Source organism: Acyrthosiphon pisum, chromosome A1 (assembly GCF_005508785.2).
Source record: "Acyrthosiphon pisum isolate AL4f chromosome A1, pea_aphid_22Mar2018_4r6ur, whole genome shotgun sequence".
Lineage (NCBI taxonomy): Eukaryota > Metazoa > Arthropoda > Insecta > Hemiptera > Aphididae > Acyrthosiphon > Acyrthosiphon pisum.
This window is the reverse complement of record NC_042494.1, coordinates 54,307,945-54,314,992: the sequence shown is the minus strand read 5'-3', so window position 1 is coordinate 54,314,992 and position 7,048 is coordinate 54,307,945. Positions and strand designations below refer to the sequence as shown.

At 31.2% G+C, this 7,048-nt stretch overlaps 1 protein-coding gene across 1 annotated transcript in view; it reads left to right on the top strand.

The window, feature by feature from the left end:
• Positions 1-5,901: 5,901 nt before the first annotated feature.
• LOC100158875 (protein KBP homolog) overlaps positions 5,902-7,048 on the top strand; it is a 10,741-nt gene continuing 9,594 nt past the window's right edge. The window contains 1 exon segment of the mRNA XM_016806136.2: positions 5,902-6,046. The gene's annotated coding sequence lies outside the window, so the exon portion shown is untranslated.

The following is a 7,048-nucleotide window of genomic DNA, read 5'->3' as shown; positions in this document are numbered from 1 at the left end:
GGGGGGGGAATATACGTAAATGTATATTCAATTTTCGTTTTGATTTTTAGCAAGTTCATCCATAACATCATTAATATCCACGTTAATATCGCGATGAATATTTAGTAAGGCTAAACCATTTAAGCGTATTTGTCCAGAAGAATTTCTCAAATAAGTTTTCAAACGACGGAGTGTTGAAAACGATCGTTCTCCCGTGGCAGTAGACACTGAAAGTGTTATGAATATTTGAAGAAGTTTAAATATTATTGGAAAAACATCTTAACTGGTTTAGAAAGAACTAGGCTTAGTTTATAAATATACTTCAATAACATTTTTGTTTTTGAGTTCGGAAGATGTTAAAGTTGAATAGGTATTTAGTATACCTCAAAACTAATTCTCCGTTTAATAAATGATCATTTAAATTTGAATCGGTACATTCATCAATTATATCTTGATATATTTTTACTAATTGTTTGAATTTATTTTTAATCTCTTCATATATTTTCATTTCTATCTTAGGTAAAATATAATCAAAATTATTCAAAACAGTCTTGTGTGATATAAATCTGTCGTTTAATTGTTCTAGAAAATTATCTCTAAAAGGTATAAATACTGAGACTCTCAAAAAATATTCTGGATTATCTGATTTACATTGTCGTGGCAAACTAATTATTATTTATTTCGTTTTGAATCAATGGGCTTAGATAAGTGGCATTTTTTTTGATAGTTTCTAAATGATTTTTAAGAACATTACCGTCAAAATCCATTCGAAATTTAATCAGCTCTCTGAAATTTCCCTGATTTTCTGTACTTTCATTTAGATCAGTAACTCCCGAATCTCTATGCCCTCTTAACGAAATTCCTTGATTTCCGCAAAATAAAATTGTTTTAATAATTGGACGGAAACGATCTCTGTTATCATTCATTTCTTTTTTTAAAGCTTCATTTATCTGTTTATCAATTGGTTCAACTTTTTTATTTCTAATTGCTAAAAAGCTATCAAATTTAATTTGACTAAGTTTGTGGTAATGATTATTTTGGTGGTCCTTAAACAAATCTTTGGCTTTTTTCCAATTATTATATTTTTCAGTAAATAATTACCCCGGATTTTGATGTCCACCCTTTCCTAATCTATCTGATGGCGGGAACAAAATACACGTCAAACAAAAAGCACCATCTTGTATTTTTGAGTAACGAAGCCAACAGAACTCATACGTCCAATTTATTTGAAATCTCAAATTCCTATTGTCACTATTGGGAAATTTATAATTTGGATCAGGTACCCACATATTTTTTAAAATATCTATTTTTTCTTCAACTGACCACTGAAATTTTATAAACAACAATAATTCGCACCAAAAGTGTAACCTTTCATATAAATCTATAATCCTTATAAAATATAAATAATAATAAATCTTACCTGTTTTCCTATGTAATAAGAAATATCTTTTTGTGTTTCAAAAGTAGAAATTACATTTTTTGTATTACCCAATAAATCAGAAGCTGGAATTTGGGATGATGTCGACGGTATGGAAAGTTCATTATATTGAACAACGTCATTGTTAAGTTTTCGTTTTTTAATAGGTTGCGAAGATGTTGAGACAGTCGAGCTGAAGTAGCTCAAAATGTTTTTTTTTTATTCTTTTCTCATTTTATTTACGGACTTACGGTAATAAATAAATTTAATAAATTACAAAACGCTAAAACAGCAAAAGTAACAAAACAACAGTCGTACAGCAATCAATGTAATTACTATAGAGTAGTAGAGTACAGACTGTCTGCATAGACATTGCATACTTTCATGAAAAACGCTATCGAAGTATTCGAAAATGCACTAAGAATGTAAAAATACATTGGGGATTATAGTTAGTTAACATATCGATATCGCAATCGTAAAAGCCGCTAATCGGTTTTATTATATTATTATATTATCTGTATTCTGTATGACTGTATCATACTATCATGTAATGGCGGTTAGCAGGAGTAATGTAATGGTAATTGCTGGTCAGTTTTATATGTGGTATACGTAATGGACACCGCTGACCGCTGGGTGTCGCGTGATGTGTCAACTGTCAATCGATCATTAAATTAACTAAACATTGAATAATTTTCTGGGGGGGGGGTTACAACCCCATAAGCTCCCCCCCTGGATACGCCACTGTCCATACCATATAAATTCATAATAGTTACGACACACACTCACACCTAGTACGTCTAGATTATAAACAGGGGCAGATTCAGAGTTAGGAAACTGTGGGTCTGGACATTTCAAGGGGGCACTTATTAAAACTAGATTAGAAATCTATACTTGTGTACACATACTAGTTGCGGACGAATTATTAAGGTCAATATTATAACATAACAATTGCGGACACGAGTTTCGTTGTCATAATACTAATTGCGTACAGAACTTTTTTTAAATAAAAACCACGTGAGTTGTGGACACAAATATTTCCCTTCACCACTTTTTCAGGACTTAGGACAAGCTACCAAAAAAATGGTAGGTGAGGTTAAAAATATTTGTGTCTTACAAAAGAACAATCGTTATTTTTAAAATGTTGTTAAATTATTTAAAGTTTTTATTTTGTGGCATTTTTCATTATGCAATGAAAATGGAACTTAAAACCGTCAATCACATGTAACTCTTTGAGTTTTTCAGTATACATTTTTATACAGAAAATAAACGAACAGAAAGACGACAGTATGTGACGCGAGTATAATTGTCGATAAACTGATTAAACATAGACAGTGATTTCAAAAGCAACGGCACAATCTTAATTGTTGATATCAAACAGTAATTTCCCAACGTCCATAATCGCCATATCAAAAATAATAATAGGACATTTATTTTATCCGCAATTAGTATCTTATATCTGTGTCCGCAATTCGTATAATCGTATGTTACGTTTTTAAATTTCGTCCGCGACACATGGTTTTTGTCACTTTGTCCGCATATTCGGAAATACCGCTTGTGTACTAGGTATATAAAACAACAAAAATTAATTTTTTTTATTATCTATGTGTGTTTATTCGAGGGTCTAAGTGTCTCACTGGCCACTACCCAAGATCTGAAAAGAAACCAATTTGATCAGAAAATATTAACTGTGGGTCAACTGACCTCCTGACCCTCCCTCCTAGATCCGCCCCTGATTATAAACGTACAATATGCATACTATGTAAGGTGCTGAGCTTTTGAAAGCGCGCGGGGACCCTTTGAGCGGGCTCTGAGAACAGGCCAGAAATACATACTATGAAGTTATTATATCTTATTTGTGTAACAATAGCCGTAATATGTAATATTATACTAATATCAGTTGGCGAAATAACTTTGAACCTAGGGACAGGACAACGACATTTTTTCTTCTTAACCTTTGACAGGATGAAAGACGGCCTTTGAATGTGAGCGCGTTTACATTGTTTCTTTGTTTATAATTTGTTATTGAAGTATATTGATTATTGAATATAATACATGTAACAGCATTATTATAATTTTTTAGATACTATCTATACTCATTGGTAATAGGTATAATTACTATCATTTATAAAAATTTTTGTTTTTTAAATTTTTTACATACCTACCTACGCGTATAACAAATGGCGCATCGATGTCTTGAAAAAGAGTTTTTAAGTGTGATTTTTAATGAATGGAAGCGTGTGAACATTTTCCCGCCCCCGACATTTCGTAAATTCATAAACCACCTGTGGTCTGTATCGCTCCAATAAGTCCAAAAGTATATTTCTTTAATCTCTACCGCGGTTTAATGTTATACGGTTTTTTTTAATCTTATTAATATATTTTGTGTTATCTACTTATCTATATTACTTGAATGTAAGTAACTCGATGTTAGGACGACTGCAGTGTTGCGTAAGTTTCCACACCACATAGTACGCTTGTTAAACAACATAATATATCACATCGCCCAAGTTGTTAAAAAACATGAGGTATTACAAGTGGCGCGGTTTTTTTTTTATTGTTTTGCCCCTGTAGGCCTAATTCACGTCGTAAGCGAGAACACGCGAATGCCGGTCGACTACCTAGTACATACAATAGGTACCTAATATATTGTAATCTACATTATAATTTGTATACATTTTGACTAGTTTAATTTACAGTTGAAATAACTTAGCTTTTCTCAGTTGATTTTAAAAAAATCCATCAAGTTAAAAACATTTTGAAATTTTTCGTTTATACGTAAATATTACTATATCAGTATAAAATTAAAATAACCCAATACAAAAACACAAAAATGTCTGTTCTATATTTCTTGATAACATAATTTTCTGTATTATGAATATTAATATATTTTATTAAGTTGTAAATTATATATTATGTGAGTTGCAATTATAAATGTTTTTAATAAAATTAATAATTTTAAATTAAAAATTGACAATTGTTATGTTTTAATGTTATATACGTCAGGTACTCAACTCATTACTATAATTTTTTATGCCTGCCTTTGCAGGCTAGTTGTAGCCCTTCGTCTATGATTATTAATTTGATCTTTGCTCGAATCTAAGATATTACTGACTTCTGATTTCTTATTAAATTCTAAAAATTACTGATTATACCTAGATTTTACAACGCTAGACCATTTCTAATCCAACAAATAAATGATTTAATATTTTTATCAATTATGTCTAAAAAAACCCGGAGTTATTGTCATTGTTAGTGTATTGCCATGTTCCAAAGGGAAAGTGGTACAAAGAGATAACCATATACCATTGTATGTTTGGTACATATCTTTCTGACATGAGTGTGTTGGCAAAAATAACTGACTACGTAGGTCACTGACATCGATGGTCAAATAGAAAAATAATACATGAAGAAAAAATATATGATCAAATAAAATTTTCAACATCAGAAAGGGAAGAGCTTGTTCTAATAAATCAAAAATATTATTCAAAATTATCATCATCATTATCACCCATGACTTCAGCCGTCAATAGCAGTAATGAGCAAGCTTTCAGTGAGCAGGTATTTGTAGGTTACGTGAAAAGACGTCCTACAGAATCCTTGAAGAGGATCTTCAAGTCTAATGAAATAGTGGGAAGCTTACAGAATTCAACAGAGTCTATCCTTTCGTGCTTGTCCAGTTATAGAACTAAATGATTGGAAATTATAGAATCTGGCAGCTGGAAATCCGGAACTGTTGCTTTGAAAAACATTGCCGAATTAGCAAAAGACTTGAAGGTGCTGACGTGGAATCGAAAATAAAAGAGAAAAACCGTTATTTTTATTAATTTTTGTAATAATAAGATGTTTCTTTAAAGACTTATTACTGAGCTAATTGCCAATATTATGTAAAATTTAATATGAAAAATAAATGATATAATAATAAATATTTCTAAATGCATCATTAGCTGATAATAACATACATTAACGATATTTCTTAGTCAATATCGTGTAGGTACTGCCTAATTTGATCGGAAATATCGTTATTGACTAGTCATTAACATTAATTCCTTAATTTACGTCTTTGCCAGTAACATATTTATATATAAACTTAAAACTGCTATATATTAGACTTTTAAATTAGATTGAAAACAATTATGTAGCAAAAATGAAAAAACAAAACCTTGTTAAAATAAGCTTAATATAAGAGATTTATGCTGGATTGTGGATATAAATGGATTGTCCGGCGGTGATCGTGTGATAAATTTTAGCATTACTGAAAAACAAAAACAATAATAAACTAATAAAATGATATACTATAATATCAGTTATTGTGTGTGTTTTGTTTTATTACTTATTAGTACCTACTAGCTATACCAAACAATCTGTCCTAAAATACTATACGTCGGAAGTAATTGCCGTATATACTATATAATTTATGTTGTTATGATCTTAAGAGACGACCAGCAAAACAGGTTGGCAACTCTCCCTCCAACGTCATATTGATGTTTGAATGGGACGACTGAGTATTGATTTTTCAGCTACACACACACAAACACACACCCGTAATATTATTATACTGCGTTTTCCGCGATCGCAACTGACTTTCGTTTCAAGTTCCTTATTTAATAAGATATCGTTTATTTTTCAGTCTCAGGCCCCGACACACGTCCGGTAAGTGATGTATTGTTGTCTGTTCGTACTCGTAATAATAACTGTGTCCGCATGTACACGAATATATTATTGCACGTTTGAAAAATGGAAAATATAACTTATATAATAATATAATGTATAGAAATATTCGGGTCGCTACACCACAATAATTATTTATTTTGAGATGTGTGTGCGCAGAATAATTATTTATGTCAACACCTATACTCAATCAGTAGCGTAACCAAAAATGTATTGAGGGTGGTAAATAGTATATTATATTTTAGTTTTGTACTTTTTTGTATTATTCTAAAATATTATTTTTACAGTATATTTATGCTTGATAGTTGTTGATACAGAATAAAATGTATCACTTATTAAAACTATTACTCAAATACGGCTCAATGGGTGAGATGGGTTGGGGTGGGGTGGGTGGAGATCCAGGGACGTCTACCTATTAGTTGCGTCATTTAACTCGATTTTTTCGAGGGTGGTATATTGGTAAATCTGTATATATATATATACAGTAAACTTATTGACTGATCTATCAACGCACAGCTCAAACCATTGGACGGATTGGACTGAAATTTGGCATACAGATAGCTATTATGGCGTAGGCACCCGCTAAGAAATTTGCATTTGTCGAAATTTGCATTTTAAAGAGGTGCTCAAACAGGGATCTTGAGGTTCACGATGGAAACTGGAAATTTTATTTTTATTTATTTTTTAAATAGTTGCCATTGGTTACAGTCAACAGTAGAAATTAGTATTTATTTATTATTGGTTTCTATTGGTTATTTGGGCAGATCAGGTACATTGATACTCTAGATTGAAATCATACACTTACGTACAAGCAACACGGGGTCCGCGTCAGTTGCCTACATGATAATATACTGCTGCGAATCAGAATTTTTACTCCAGGCAACGAAAAAGTTAAGATACGTTTTGAACGCCATCCACCAAATATTAAATAACAAATTGAACAAAGTTTAGGTTGGGTCATATAGAGTTGGTACATTTAAGAGG